The sequence below is a fragment of the Xiphophorus hellerii genome, chromosome 21 (genome assembly GCF_003331165.1).
Source record: "Xiphophorus hellerii strain 12219 chromosome 21, Xiphophorus_hellerii-4.1, whole genome shotgun sequence".
Classification (NCBI taxonomy): domain Eukaryota; kingdom Metazoa; phylum Chordata; class Actinopteri; order Cyprinodontiformes; family Poeciliidae; genus Xiphophorus; species Xiphophorus hellerii.
Genome location: NC_045692.1, coordinates 11,368,575 through 11,385,741, shown reverse-complemented (window position 1 = coordinate 11,385,741; position 17,167 = coordinate 11,368,575). Strand labels below are relative to the sequence as shown.

Sequence of the window (17,167 nt, the reverse complement as noted above, 5' to 3'; positions counted from 1 at the left end):
AAAATACATTTGAAAGTTAAAAGTTTTTCTCATACATGTAAGAAAAATTGTAAACCTGAGTGTGACATCATTCCCTGTCAGTAAATAAATAAATAAAATTAGATTATCCGTACACATCAAATACATGTAAGCCATGAAAATTTAGTAAGAGATCAAATTATAAACATATTTGATGGCCTTATTGATTTACCTGTTAAGAGCTTGAGTAATCTGTTGACGTGCTTCTGTGAACCTCCATTTTCAAAGTGATTACTGTTTAGATAAATCAGAGCTGGATCTATAAACATAATCTGTATTAATTTTGAACTTTTCTTCTCTGAGGGTTCATAATTCGCTTTCACTCGGTTCTGTTTGAACCAAGACAGGTTGATTCTCATTAACCTCTACATGACAGTCCAGGGAACAATTTGTCATGTAGGTGTGTGGTCTGTTTAGTGTGTTTGCGTGCGTGTGTGGGTGTGTTTGTGGGGGTTGGGGGGAGGGGCTGGTTCAGTGTCAGTGAGTGTGTAGATTTTAGAGCCCTGGGAGGAAAACAGTAAAAACAATCAGACCTACTTTCAAAAAATGATTTAACTCTGGAGGAGCTGCATAGATATGTGCCACAACCATTATGCATTCCAGAAATCCCCTCTTTATTGTTCAATTTGCCATGTATGAATAAGCCAGACAGAAGGAAGAATGTGTTCTGGTCAGATAAAAATCAAAATGTTTGGCCTACATGCAAAGTGGTGTGTGGCAGAAACATTTAACAGCATCCTCACGCAATACGGTGTCAGCATCAAGCTGTATGCATGACACAATGAAAGGCAATCAAGTGTAATATGAATCCTTTTAAATTCATCTAAGTGTGAAATGTATTTGTTTATCCATTGAAGATTCATGATACTTTTTGGACAAAAATTTATTGAAATTTTTTCAGAATATAGATAAAACAAACCTGGAGTAATATTATCAAGTTTCCTTAGTCTTCTTTAATCACAGCCAAAGCATTTGTACCGTCATTTTTCTATTTGTGTGTTTTTGTCTGTTGTTACTTGACATGTTTTCTGATTTTTCATTTACAATTGCATGTAAAGCAGCTCAGGTGATTTCTCACTAAAAGTGATACTTTATTTTAGGTTTTCTCCAGAAACAGGTGAGCAATAGAATGCCCTTGTAGCATTCTACTTCTTATCAATGAAGTTGTATTGAAATTGTTAGCATAACTTTTGCGTCTTAGATATTACACAGAAAGGTTATTAATGTGTAAATATAAGGTCAGTGTGGTTGAAACCTTGGCTTGGGTCTATTAAAGCAAAGTGAAGAACATCGCCGTGGAGATTTATTGTGTGAAGCTTGCCTAACCATGCACAGGCTGATTGTCAGCGATGATTTAACCCCGGTGACGTTACGCCTCACTCTGCACTCAATCAAAAACCAATGCTCTTACTATACAGGCTCAACAGGAAGAAAGTGGAACAGAAGTCCAATTGGATTCTATCCAGACACTTAGGCTTATTATGACCCATCTGTCTGACAATCTGCCGATGTATAAAATAGCTACATGTTTGGTTTATTTCTGGACCAGAGTGATTCAGGAACCTCTTGAGCAGTTTTTTTTTCTTTCATTCAGCCACATAAATTAATCTGCATATTTTTTTTTACAGTTTATAAATGTTCCTGTTTTATGTGTTGTGTCATTTTACAGTTGCTCTTTAAGAAATTAAGTGTCTCTATATGAATGTTGGTGTGTGTTTGTTCTACATGTACATAATATATGTGAATACTATATTATTTATCTTTGGATGTTGTGCCATTAATTGTTAATGCTACATATACGTTTTTCTTAATAAAGTGCCTATCTTAAAAATAAGGTTTGTGATATAGAGGAACAGTGAGAGACTTTCACTGCAGATCACTGCGAAGATTTTAAAATACAGCTTTTAATTTTCACCAAAGTAATACCACATTTAGCCTTTTAGAGCTCTCACACACCCTGTGCTACATTCTTTTTTTTAAATATGATGGCTTTCTAAAACATGCTGGTTACGGTTTGTCATCGGCCGCCAGTTTTCTTTTTCTTTTTTTCTTCCTTTTTTGGAGGCACTGGGATTCTTTGGCAGTCATAGACAGCCGACCGTGATCAGTTGGGGAGATAAATGGCTGCCATCAAGGCTGTCTGTTCAGCTGAAAGTTGGGGTTGCAAGGTTGACACTTGCTCATGGTGAAGTAAACACACAGCATGCCCTTGCATGCAGGGTGTCTGCCAAGTCTCTGATCTGCCAATGTCGTATCTTCACTGAACGAGTGGGAGTGGAGAGAAAGGGATTATGGTGGGATTTTAGTAGTCTTTAAGAAGGAACTATAGTGCCATCGAGAGGAGTACTTCTGGAGAAATAATGATTGCTAAACAAACTTCAGTGAGGGAAATGGCGATCCTTCATTACAATGTTTTGAAAAAGAAGACGTAAACCTCGAAGCTGTCTAATTGTTTCGTATTAAAACCACAACTTTCAGTGCATTTTAGTGACAGACTAACACAAAACAGAGTGTAATGTGAAGTGTAAGGGAATTTTTTTATTTAATGGAGAAAATAATTGGGAGTGTTCCATGCATTTCAGCTCCTCTGACTCTTTTACGGTCCTTGTTTTGCTGGAAGATGAACCTCTGATCCAGCCTCAATATGTTTGTAGCCTCTCCTCTCAGAGGATTTCCGATTTTAAACTCTGTCCACCTTCAACTCTAACCAGATGAAGACAAGCATTCCCACAGCATGAGGCTGCCACCACTATAGTTTATCACTTTAGGCCATTATCAGTCTCTTCTTCCACAAGTTTTCTGTGTCCCCATCATGGCTTGAGGCAAGCTGCAAACCAGACTTCTTATAACTTTCTTTCAGCAACAGAGTTCATGCCTATCATTCCATAAATGCCACATTCAGGGAGTCATGTCAGGACATTATTACATCAGAGCTACCGATCTCTGCAGCTCCTCCAGAGTTACCACAGCATCATTGACTGTTTCTATGGTAAATGCTCTTCTTGCTCGGCCTGTCAGTTTAGCTTCGGGAGGTTTGCAGCTGGATTATACTCTTTCTTAGATGATGAATTCAACTGGAGTTAAATAAGTTGCACACTTTTCTGATTTTGATATGTGCAAAAAATATGCACTCTTTTCTCCATAAAATGTATACAGAAAACATGTTATGTATTATAGTCGTTCTACCTCAACTAGATTAACCACAGTCATATTTATTGTTGTAACAAAAAAAGTGTAAAAAATAGTAGAAGAGATATGAAAGCTTTGTAAGGCACAGCATGTGGCAACTTATATGTCACAATAAAATGACATAAGGTTCATACAGGGCTTTTGTCACAGAGCTGTCTCTCTGCTCCATAATAAGGTACCCTGACTTTGACCTTTGTGCCAAAGTCAGGGTACCAACAAGGCAGACAGGATGGAGCTTCAGGTCGATGTCAGGCCTTGTCATCGCTGTCACCGTGTTTGTTACTTCATTAAGTTGAGTTATTGAAGAGATGACACGACCCAAGGACAGAACATCTCCAGGGCTTCAGGCAAGTTCAAGCTCAAACATATGGAACATTATGCAAGAGCAGAGGGATTCTTCTGGACCAAGACGCATGAGAGCTGCTAGCTTTTATAATGAGGGGGAGAGCAATGCAAATTAGTATAATTGCATTGTATAATCTTTTGCTGCACAGATTGATCTAGTTTTGTTTCATTTGCGGTGGTATTTAATCAGACTGTATTTGTCCAGTTAAAAGCTTTTGCTGTTTTCAACAACATGCAACGGATGAATGCGACTACTGCTTCTATCACAATTTAATAGCAGAAATTGGTTATCAGTGGGATTTTTGTGCCAAGATGAAAGAATGCCCGTATTTCTGTGTGAGGATGTAAAGTTTTTGTTGGATGACCTTCTGGCGTTCTTTGCTGAAGTTTCTGAAGGATTTTCCTGTATAGTCCCTGTCATTCAACCTGAGCTACATCTGGCCAGCTGTGATAAATCCTTTTTCTCTCATTCTGTCCCTGTCCTCTCCTTACCCCTAACTCGGCGACTTCAATAAACCCGAAAGGAGCTGAAAGCAAGGATAAAGGGGATTTACTTTTTCATAAAGTTTTTACCTTTCACAAGCTTTTTCTTTTCTCACACCTCTTCTGTATCTAAATCCTTGCAGCCTGAATTGAAATCGTTTCGCATTTGGCTCCACATGAAGAACGAATCACAATATTTACGTTTTGTCTTGAGTCTGATTACTCGAGAGGTCTCCATTGATGAGGCTTCCAATTAGCACAGGCTCTCTGAAAACCGCTGTCGTTAAACAAACACACACACACAAAAAATTAAAACAGAGTGTGTATTTTATTGCTATATAGCCAGAGAAACAACACACATTTAAGAATGTTTTTTTCTTTACAAATGGTATACAGGTGTGGGATGTGTTTGGTGTCGAGGCTTCTTGATCCTAACTACGGTGGCTTGTAAAGTATTCATACTTCTTCATGTCTTTCCACATTTTATCATGTGTCATGGCCTGGTGTTATAGCCTGGACTTTGACTGGGCTATTATAACACATGAATAACATTTTATTGAAACTAGAACAGGGAAATAAATCAAAAACAATATATGTTGCAGTTTTGATCAATATTTTCTATTGATCAATATCAATAGAAAATACGTCCAATAGATTGTTAAATAATTTCACTGAACTCCAATCCAGAATTGCGCGGCATTCTGGACGATGAAGAACGGCTCTATCTTCTCAGTCTCTCAATCACAGTTGGTGGCATCAACTTACTCACTCACTCTTTGGTTACCTAGCAACAACCTGCTGAGTAAGTTAAACAATGAACTGGAAAACTTCTGAAGAAATTTAAACTGGGCCTGCCAAAGTGTGCCTGTCGGTTGGAACCCAGCGGTCTGATGCTAAAAAATTAGCATCAATGCTAAGCTTAGCTAACATGTAAGATCATCTTACAGCTAATAAAAACAAGACAGTTAAGAACAGAATTTTGTCAGACCAATAAAAAAAAACCCTTTAATACATAAATGAGAGCTTACTGAAAAATATATTTAATGCATGCCCAAGGGTTATTTACACTCTGGAAACTGTCATGGGTGAATGAGACGCAGACGGGCAGACAAAAGTCTATCTCTGTTTAGTCTAAATGACAAAAAACAGTGTCATTTAGAATTTGTTTTGATTTGAATTTGGCTCATTTTTCGCTAATTACTCGAAATGCCGACAAAAGTAATAGCACCCCTCACAGGATCGAGCCGCATGTTTTGATACAAATTGTGAGGGGGCACGCAGCGGTACGAGCTGCATTACCCTTGGAAGGAAGCGGCAGTTATTTTGAGGTGAAGAATAATATATTGCTATGGCAGACCCCAACGAGACTTCTGACGGCAATTGGTTACACAGAATTTTATCTAGGGGTGTTTGAGTAAAAGGGGATTGAATACAAATACCTTTAAGGTTATTTCTTCCTCTTTTCTGCCTAATCTGGCAAAGTCTGGAAATGGGTTGCATTGTTTCTTCTGGTAACCACTGAGTTCTTGACATCTGAGCATTGGGATGCAGGTATTAGCTTGATTCACTGCCTGGGCTTTGGGTCCAGTTGTGCAGATGTATAACTGAGTTAATATTATAGAGCTTAAAGGAAACGTGAACGCCTTAAGGTACTTGCGTGCGAATTAGAACTTTAATCTTGCATGGTAATAACAGAACCGTTACAGTTAAGCTAGAACGGTGGTTGTTTAGGAACAGACTCATCTACTATTTGAAGTTATCAAACAAACACATCTAAGCCCTGAAAAAAAAGATCATTTTCACAGCAGCTATTATACGAAAATTGCTAAGACCTTGTAATTAGAAATCAGACCAACTGTCGAGAAATTGCAGTCGTTGAAATGCAATTTTAATGCTGCAGTAATCAAAGTAGTGTGGCACTTTTAATTAGGCTTATCATTTTTTATGGTAACAGCAACAGATTTTTCTGCCTTTCCTCCCATGTTTGTCAGTACACACTTTCATTGTGTTTATTTTATTTGGTAATGCATTTTAACACTGTAAAGTGGATATTTTATGCATTATGGAGGCTCTGTGTCTTTGTGTTGCAGTTCTTGGTAGAAATTTGACTCAGAAATATCCAGGTATTGATTTTAATTATTCTTGCCTTAGAAGATCAAATAAAAAAATGCATCAGTGCCGTTTTCAGATTGCTCTTTTTATCCAGCTTTTTCCACGTTTACACTGACTGTATTGATTTGCCGTCTACTCTGTTTTATCACAAAGGCAATATGTATGTCTGACAGACTACAGTCAGTTTTGCATAAAGCTTGTTGGGTGTCTTTACTTAAACTGAAGGCATTCAGGCATCACATTCAGTTGGTAACATTCTGTTTTTATTTCTTTGCTGCATAAGCAATGCAGTAATTTTTTGGTGTCCTTTATAAATCACTCATTTGACATTATGTAACCACCAGATTTACTGAGGAACTTTAGCGCTCCTGTAAGATGCATGCGCTGCTGCCTCCTCACACTTAGTCATTAGAGGCTGCTGTGACGCTCCAACCAAAAGCTCTGTGCAGTTGCAAATACCCTTGTTTTTTTTTCTGAGGCTACTATCGATAGCTTCTTCCTCTTCGATCAATACTGCATTCTTCCTTCTCTTTCCTCAAATTACCTCTCACAAAAGGCTGCTCTCCCTGGACCTGGAGTGAGGCATGTCTGTGGGTGTCTCAAACCCATCAGTCATGCAGCTTTGTACCTGTTTGAGTCAATATGGGTCCTTCTCCTGAGCTCACCACTCCTGGGGTTCAAACGTAATACTTTCATTTAATGTGAGCATCACTGTGAGAAGAGTCAAAATTGTTGGCTGTTTCAACTTTAGCTTCATGCACACTCTCATTTTTTTTATTTCTTCCTCCAAACTATTTCTCGAAAATGAATTGTGTGAATGGGTTTATGTCCTCACAGCATGAGAAAATCAACAGCCCAGAGTCTCTAAGGCACAGCTGGTCATAGCTGCCGGTCAGGCTGCCTCTAAATTGAAGAGGGATTCTGAGCCTTGGTGCCGTATTGTTGGTCATAATGCCAGAGTTGCATCACCTGTAATAGAGCCGTCACATCCTATAAATAAGGTACGTCTCTTCTCTCGATTCAACCCCAAAGTTTCCCTCCATTTGTCTTCTTCCATTTTTTACTCCTCATTTCGGCCCCTCACCTTGTTCTCCTCCCATTAAACGGGAGTTCAGTGAGCGATGCTTATCTCCAGCTCTGGGTCTTCCGCTGCCACTTAAATAGCCACGGGGTCCCCCGGCCGCTGTCTGAGACTTCGTCTTCTCATGCAGCTGTGACATCCTCTCACACCTGGAATCTCTCCAGCAAAGAACCAGGCCATCATCAAACTGTGCTCTGTGTGGCAGATGGAAGCTGGAAGTATGCTAACATTAAAGGATTCTTTAAAAAAGAATTATATATATATATATATATATATATATATATATATATATATATATATATATATATATATATATATATATATATATATATATATATATAATTTTATTTTTTTTTTCTGAATCTGTATTTTGCAGATGAGGCAACATGCAATGTTGATCCACTAACAACAATATTTTCATCATTCTTCTGGCTGCCTAACAGCAAATCTGTTTACATATGTGCTGTAACCAGATCAGTCAGCCTACATTTAGGTACAGATTTTAGATGCCTTCGTTACCTGAGGCGCCGTAATTTTCTTAGCATTCACGGTTTGATTCCTTTCTGAAAATAACACTGAAAAAAAAAACAGTCTGTACTTTCCTCTATGGTTTGTAAGGGTTTAGTAATACAGGGGTGTTCTTAAGGTTGCAAGATTTCCTTTTGGGATTGTTGCTTAACCTACTAATTTTCAGTTCTGACACTTAACAAATATCAACAATATTCCAGTTTGACCTCCTCTTCTGGATGACAGTAGTGACTGAATGTGGCATGTGACATCGTTCATATTATGAATGCATCCAAATGTAGAATTAGAGCCATAGTTAGAGGTTTTGTATAAATCAGTGTGGTGGATGACTGAAAATTAAACTCTACCATTTATTCATTGAGACTGTATATAAAGAAAACCTTTAGGGGTTTCAGTTTTACTTTTCTGTCTGTTGTCAGTCAATCTGCCTTTGCTTTCATTCAGTTTGAACTTCAGTAATAAATAGCTGCAGTGCGAAATTATAATAAGGGCAACAATTTGAAACCCGTCTCCCTCCCAATTTATTTCTGCCGCACGCTGAGTCTCTTTTTCTGTCTCAAGTGGAGGAAAAATAAAGTGCAGTCTCTCACTGTTTATCTCTTTCTCATTTTCTCACATACACTAGTTAGCGAACAGCCAGTGCACTCTGACTGGATACGTTATCAGCGGAGCGCACATTTGACTTGAATTGTTTCTTAAACCGAGGGCTCATTACCGCCCTGTTGGATAAGAAGGAGAGTCTCGTCCCCGCAGCCACTGGTTTCAGCAGGAGGGCCAAAATAAGAGAGGAAGTGAAAAGGAGAGATAAAGAGCCCAGGGCAGCTCTGATGTATGGAACTCTGCAGGAAGTAGGCCATAGTTGAAGTATGACGGTAGATTCTTCTATAACCTTCCACCTGAAGTGTTAAAATGTAAAGTTTATGAAGCTACCATGAAGACAGATCCAGCACAGAACTCTAGCTGAAGAAAATCATATAGGGGGGTAAGAAAGAGGAGTCCATAATTCAAAGAAGATGATTTAAATCCTGCATTATTTTTTAAAAACCATTGGTAGATTGATAATCTGCCAAGAAGCCGTGTATAATTGATTCCTCTGTACGCAGTCTTCAGTAATTGCTCTGACTTTGCTGATAAGCTACAGATAAAGTCAACATTAAAAAAAGATTTAGCCATGTCAATATTAGCTCTCCTAGTACAAGCATTCACTTAAACTGAGGATAGCAGCCAATTCTGAACAACTGAGTATATAATAATACTGTTATTAGCTGGCAGAACTAAATGTGCAGAAAAAGAAAAAATCTATAAGGAACCTCAATTCCCAGTGTTGGGAATTTGAATCAATTCAAGATGCTCAAAATTATTATTTGTTTTTTTGCCAATCCTACTTGCAAGTACACTTTATGTCTTATCTGCTTAATTTTTGTTAAATTATATTTTTGATTCTTTGGTATTTTTTTACTCAAGAAAATACCATTCAGCTAAACTAAACTAATAGTGACTATTTAAGTTACAGAATATTGTGCACTAACCCTATTTTTTTAAAATATAAGTTGATGGAATTTGATGAAACGTGGAACATTGCACCATTGTTTTAAATGAATTTGTTTACACTGTATTTTTCTCGTCAGACCATTTGAATACAAAAATTGGTTTCTGGATTAAGAATAGTTTCCGAATCAAAATCGTTTCTGAATTGAATTAGTGACCCTAAAAATTGGAGTTGAATCAAAAACACTAGAAAGTATAGATTTGTTTTTCTGTACTGTACTCAGATCAGGTGCATTACGATGATTTTTGAGTCTGGACTTGAACCTTCTGCAAACCATCTTCAGAACATTAAACGTCTTTATGCAGATTTTTGTGATGTGCATTCATGGGATATTAATAATCATCCTTCATTTTATCTTGTTTTCAAATGTCTTTTGTGGCTCTGCAGGGCTTAAGTGATGTATGTGAAGAAATAAGGCAGGTCTTAATGCTCAGAGAGACTGTGAGAATCTGGCACAATGGAGAAACGAACTGACGTGTATAAAAAGCCGAGCCACGTTTTCAGAAGCGGTCTATTCATGACTCGTATCTCTGAGCTGCAGGGCACCCCGACACGTGTTATTCTGTATGAGCCCACAGTTGTTTGGGATCCCAAACATGGAAAGCAGAGATGAAGGAACACATTCACATAATGGTATCAGTATTAGCAGTAGGCTGACTCACTCAGAAAGAGCACTGCTCCTGTTCTGACATTTAGAATCAAGGGTTTCTAGATTTATGCACCTGCAGTAATGGCAGCAGTGCATATTTGAGGGTTTGTGGCCTTCCGAACCGTCTCAGTTCATTTTAAGTGAGGAAGTGAGACAGCATTTAAGCTAGAGGAACACCCAGAGCTCCCTTTATTTCCTGCTGTGGTCACCTTGAGCTTCTTTGAAGAGGTTTAGATGATGACACACGGGTGGTCTCAAAGAAGGAGGAAAAAAAAATCACACGTCTGCAATTCATTCATTACACAGCGCAGACAAGAGGGAGGCGGATCCAGCAGGGAGGAAAAGAAGGTTAGCTCTATGTGGGCTTTCTTTATTCATGCAGCAGACAAATGAACCTCACCAAGGTTGCTATAGAGAGATGAACAGGATTGTTAGCGCAAGCTGCATAATTTAGATATATTTCTTTCCGTGTTGAAAAGCAGCAGAGCTCTATTTTCAGAAACGATTGTCCTGGAAAAATTGCACTAATTTGCAGGGATAAAATGCGATGGGAAATAAACCAATCACATTGAATATTATGTCAATGGACAGTTGAACAACTCAGATTATCTCCTCAACACAGCACCTGTTTGTAGGTGGAATATATAACTCAAAGTTGACATATTAAAACTGGGGAAAATATAAAAACACGAGCAAGCTTGACAGGTGTGACTGGGCAAATTAAAAGGCAGCTCTCTGACTGAATAAGTCAACGATCTAATGAAGGAACATTGGCAACCAGAGGGAATAATATAATGGCTTATAATGTATTTTATTATTGATGCACTAATCAGGATTAAAATAAAACAAATAGTCCAGTTTAGTAGAACAGAATATCATATTCTTTAAAGTAATATATAGGTAGCATGGAACAGGACAATGGAACGTACCATTATATTAATTTTATTTGTCCTGCAGTATGCTACAGCGTAGCATAGCAACATAGCACAACAGTGCTTGTATGTTTTTTCCCCTAACCGCAACTGTAGACAAAATATTCAAACAAAATTTTGAATATTTTGTTTGGCTCCATGGAGTACGAGCATCTTTAAAGTTAAATATCTTTAAGAAGTAACAAGAAAGTTTGGAGCCGTCCAGCATTGCTCCACAAGGTTTTAAGACACTATTTAAAGTTTGTTTTTGGGGGGGGGGGGGGGTTTGGATGAACAGTATAATCCTACCTCAAAATCTAATTGTTGTCTTTAGCCAAAAGTTTTTTTATTTTTTGCATTCAGCAGAAACAGAATATTGATTGCAGAAATAACAGAATATGTAGCTTTTTTGTTGCTGTTTTCTTTTGCCAACGTTCCCACCTTGCTGCCAAACAAACAAAAACTGAAATGAAACAGCTATCACTCTGAGTGATTATAAGCCTGAAAACACACAAAATCAAGACAGCATGAAGTAAATATGTGGATAACATATATTCGACCACACACATATGTATATGTTGATATTTAAAACCATATAAAGTAGACCGTCACTGACAGAACTCCAAGGATTTACTGAGCAAGAGATTCTTTCTAATTGACTGTTTTTATCCTTAGAAAGGCTCTGATCATGCTCTGTTTGGATCCAGTTAGTTCAGATCAAATTGCTTTGATAACTGTAGCCAGAATTGCTTATATTGACATTACAATGTTCCTTCTTGTGTTTTTTCCTAGTACTGAGACATTAGACAGTGTCGATTTATGAGCTACTTCACCTAAGCACGAAAGCACGCACTAAGAAGAGTTGATTTCTTCTTTCTTTTTTTCTTCTTTTTTTTATCCCAAATAGAAACTCATGCACTATTACACACTCACAATTGCACGTTTCCAATTAATAGCAAATTAAGCACCTGGAAAGCCTGCGATCAATTCTCAGTCACCAGGTCCAGTCAGATAGTGTACACTTGAAGATGAACAGATCAATAAATAAATAAACATATACACACCTAAACTCAATACTGCACCTCAATCAGCAAAATGCATTGTAACATCCCACTGACCAGAGCTGCATCACTTACTGGTGAACTTGCCAGCAGTCGATGGCGGTTTTATGGGCTTGTAGTGGGCAGCTTAAAGATATCCGTTCTTGCCACAGTGCTGTCTTCAGCAACACTAAAAGTAAGGTAAAATGTTGAAGCTATCATCGTTTTCCTTTTTTTTCACCAACAGTTTTCCTCATGTAGAACCTCTTTTTTTAATATAACTCTAGTATTCATCTGTAGACTAAAAAAAAGTTGTAGAGCTCGGCTCCATGGAGTACGAGCTTATGAAACATGTGCTCATGCTTTGAAGCTCAATACTGTTTCAAAGCATTTACTAATAAAATCTCCATAAGTAAAGTTTTATTTGAACAAATGTTTTTTCAAAGTGTTTTAGCATTAAACTGGATTTGTTTTTCCAGGTAAATGTCTTAAAATTGAATTCTCCATTCAGCAAGTATCAATAACATAACTGAATCTGCAAAGTTCCAAGAAAGGTGGTAGTTTACACAAAAATAAATTAAGATCCTCACTATGGTAGAATGTTTTAAATGTAGAATGATATGTCAAAAAGTAAGACTGTGCCTTTCCAACTCAACTCCTTCAGACTAGTGGCGGCAGCAAATAGCAAACAATGGGTGGAACTGTGAGTCTGCTGAGCTCATCAAACAAACTACTTCTCAGTCCAACACTAGTAAAAACGATGTAATGAGAAACGGCATAACGAGAAGCATGGCTCTGATGATGTGCTGATGGTGGAGTTTCGGAAAGAGCAGGAGCTTCTTAAAGAGACAGAGGCCAAATTTCAAGGGGTCAAATTGCTTTTAGATTATGTTTGAATTATATAGTAATTTTATAACAACTGAAAATAACATAGTTAATTGATTGTGCAATAAAATGACTCTACATGCCTGGAAAACACATGATAGCCTGTCTTTAAGTCAATGTAAAATAGTACAAGAATTAGCATTTTGTGCTGCTAAATCATTGCCAGGTTGCAAGATGAGCTTCAAAATCCAAAAAAAAGAAGAACGGGAGACAAAAAATTTAGACTAGGCAGTTTAATGCAGGCTGTTTATTGGTTGATTAATAACCTTGTTACCCCCCAAAAACAGGAGACACCTAAAATAAAATCTGAAATTTATGCACTTGTATTATATTTCCTGTTTTTAATCAGAAGTGACTAAACCTTAGTCTTAAAGTAAGGCTTAATGTGATGTTAGTCATTTAGGCATCCGCTTTGTGAACTGTAACTCTTTAGTCCTGAGCAAGACAGCAGCTGTTAAGAGTGAAGACATAATGTAGAAAACCTGAATTTATGGAAGGCTGAAAAACACCATCATTTAGATTACAAGTCCAGTTGTGATATAAATCAACTCTGCATATCTAAGTCTGCATATCTGTCAGGGAGAGGAAGATGAACAGAGAGGCAAAGGAGCAACAGGAGTAAAGTAACTGTAGTAACAGATCCCAGTAAACACAAGGGAGGAGAAAAGGTGTGTGGGGGAAAAAATACTGAAGAATGAAAGATGACGAAGGGACGGATGACGAAGGAAAGAGTTCTTAGATCGTAAGCAAAAGCTTTTCTCATCGGGAGTGACAGGCGACCAGAAATACTTTGCATATCATTAAATTTACATGGACTCCTAAAGCCACAATGTAAGGGATCGGTATTCAGTTTGTGTTCACTGCTAAACTCACAGCAACGTCACCTTTTACCGCGCAGTGACTCATCAGCATAATCAATACTTTTATTTTTCATTTGAAAGTTTGGAAACTTTAAACTTTCGGTGCCCTCTGAGATGTTTTTTTGCTCACCAATTTGTCACAAGCGGCCGCCGTTAATCTTGTCGACATTAAAAAACAAGTTGTTAATTTCAAATATTAGCATTTTAAATGTCATGGGAAAATTGTGACTGGATGTGACATATGGCCGTAGCTTTCAGGAAAACTCCCCAAACATCTGGCAGACTTCAACATAATGAAAGATGACGAAATAGGTGATGAAAGGGGCTGAAATTTTTTTTTTGCCACTCACGACGGCTGAAATGAAGCTCCTCCAGAACTACCACGGCCTTTTTGACCACGTCTCTGGATGATGCTCTCCTTCACTGACCCGTCTGTTTTGGGCGAGCAGCCCACTTCCTTTGTCATGAGTTTGGAGTTGCGACATATTCTTTCCGTTTTTGGGTTGGCGATGAATGGAACAACAGTAAATAAGATGTCATAATCAAATTCTGTTGAAAACTTCTAAATAGGTCATGTTTTCTAGTTTTTAGTATTGTGTTTGTTCTCGAATGTTCTCCAACAAACCTCCGACACCTTCAGAGAACAGCTGGATTTACTGAGCTGAAATCACACACAGGTGGATAATGTGACAAAATGTGAGCAAGTTCAAGGGTAAATGAATACTATACCTTGTTGGAATTAAGTGGCTGCTGGCATCTGGATGGCCCAAGTGTTTCTGTCAACAGTGCAATTGCTGGGAAGAGCCATGTTTTGAGCTATATGTTAATGCACAGTTATCCCAAGCATTACAAAACCCTTTTCGCCTTTGGTTTTATGTGTGCATTTGCTAGATGATGTAATTAAACAGCCAGAGAGACATAACCGTCATCTACAGTAACTGCACTGCTGATTAAACTCATTTAAGGGACACTGAAAGGCAATGCAGTTCCTGATCCTAATTAGGACCTAACAAAATGATTTCCAGACAACTGCTTTCTCCAGCTTATTGAGATATGAGTACACTCTGTACCTTTTTTTTTTTGTTAGTTTTTCTTTTTCGGTACAGAAAAATTGGATCTTGTCTAAACCACACTAGGATGCTTGGAAATAAAAATAAAAAAGTACAATTATGGCCTTTAGAATAGAAAATGGCCTTTAGTAGTGATGTCTGCACCGATGTAGCATGCTCGCATACGACCCTTTTCTCATGACACCCTTTATGAATTGGTTTGTTCATCTTGTTAATATGTGCCGTGTAATGATGCATATGAAAAGCAATAAGCGGAGCAGCGAAGAGTGTGCTTGAGAAGCAGCGCTGATGACTTGGGGTTGCAAGGAGATTGAAATACCCCCAATGGGAACACATTACACGCAGGAAATTTGCAATATGGTGCATTCAGCACACTGTCTTGCTACACATTTAATTTTCAGCGGCAGTAGTAGGACACATCTTTTCTCTGTGGCAATCATTTCTCAGCAGCATTGTCCTCATTGTACGTTTCTTCCCATCTTTCCAAATTCACGCTCTGTATTCAGAATGAGCGTGTCCATGTGTGTAGGATCACCGAAAGTCCTGAAGGATGCGCTTTGGCCGTGCACGTCCTGCAGTGGAGCATCTTAAATTATTTACTTGCTGGCCGTTTGAGCAGAACTCCTCTTTTACACCTTATCAGCAGCAACATCTTTGCCTTGCCTCCATTCGCAGCCTGACGATAGCTGGTGGCTGACAGTGTGGGTAAATGTGTTACACCCACCTCCTCTCTGGGAACGCTTTCAGGAACAATTCACACCACTGCTGTTTGGGCCAATGACGACTGATTTTATAGTATTAAAGCAAAACATCTCTTTTTTGGGGGAGGGGAGAGGCTACTGCTTCTAATGCACAGTCAGCAGAATTTCTACACTAAGGCTGTGGATAATTTATATTAGCAGTTGAGGATTTACAGAGCAGCCCTGCTAGTTAAAACTTTGGTTCACAGCTTATATTTTCAGGCTGTTGTTTTCCTTTTCTCTAGGCTAATGCTCCAAGTTTGCATGCAGAAAGGATGCCATCATATCCACACACATGTATTTTTTAAATAAAAAGTTAAATAATGCAAATTATTCTTGCTATTGAAGTTTTAGGGCAATTTTTTTAATTCACTGGCTAAGACTTTCTTTAAAGTCAGTCGATCTATTGAACTTTGTTTGTAACCTCTTTCGGAGAAGCTTTGTAGTTCTTATTAATTGATTTCACGTACTTCCTTAGCCCTTAACATTGTTTTGATTTTTAGCTCAGTTAACTTGGTGTTTTGTTTTTTAGTACTGTTTGAATATTCATCTATGTCTGTTTTTCAAACATTTTGTTGTGTGTGGGTATCATTCTGGGAATTCTGTTACATAAATATATAACTTAAATTAAGCTCAGTAATCTTGAACTTTTGACAATCAAGTCGCCATCGGCTTCCTGGCAGAGCTGAACTGAAGGGGCCTTTCTTGCTCTTTCACGAGTTTTGATTGCATCTAATCATCTTTAGCTAAAAATCTAAATTACTATGACTGATCAGACCTGGAAAAAAAAAATAAAATTTACACTGAACAAATGTTGTACACCCATTTTATTATCTATTAAATCTTCTTTGTACTTGTCAAGAGAACCACTTCAGATTAAGACAAGCATAAAAACGCCAAACACTGAATCTCTAATGTTATTTTACACTACAGATTAATTAAATACAGATGGTCTACGAGAAGTTTGTCATTGGGACTCTTTGTGTTCCTAAGAATCTTGTCTTGTTTCATCTTCTAAACTGGACATATTGATACATCCATATCCATATACATCCGTTTCCAGCAATAAGTAGACGAGAGGTGGGGTACACACTCGACACGTTGCCCGTCCGTCGCAGGGCAACACAGAAACAGATAGGACTCTATGTTGCCCACGCACACACACCCACACACACACCCACACACACGCACACACACACACACGTAAGGATAACTTGGAGAGACCACTTAACCTAGCAGTCATGTTTTGACTTTCAGGAGGAAGCCGGAGTACCCGGAGAGAAGCCATGCATGCACAGAGAGAACATGCAAACTCCATGCAGCAAATTATTATTACAACTGTAGAGTTGTTGAAACAGAAATGCACCAATGCCTATCAACATTTGAAACAGACAACATATCAAACTTTTTCATATCTATGGTAAAACTGAAACTCCCTCTGATTTCTTAGAGGAATTTAGTCTTCCAGTGTTGATGCGACAGCCTGCAGCTCAGGCTTCTACATCCCTTTATTATAGTAGGGAAGGATTCTCATTCTGAAATCTTGCATTTCAGGAGTCTGATTTATTTCCTAAGGGCTTCCTAATACTGGTACTTCAACTCTTTTGTTTCTCTTTCAAACTTTAATTGTTTGAGCTTGTGCCTGAACGGCTCCCCGGCAGGGATTTTGGTTTTTTTTATTTTGTCCTAGCTTTAGGCGTTATCTCC

The 17,167-nt window shown here is 38.1% G+C and overlaps 1 protein-coding gene across 3 annotated transcripts in view; it reads left to right on the top strand.

Moving 5' to 3' along the window:
• The window catches only part of myripb (myosin VIIA and Rab interacting protein b), a 114,804-nt gene that overhangs the window by 43,312 nt on the left and 54,325 nt on the right, over positions 1-17,167 (top strand). The gene's annotated exons all lie outside the window — the stretch shown is intronic.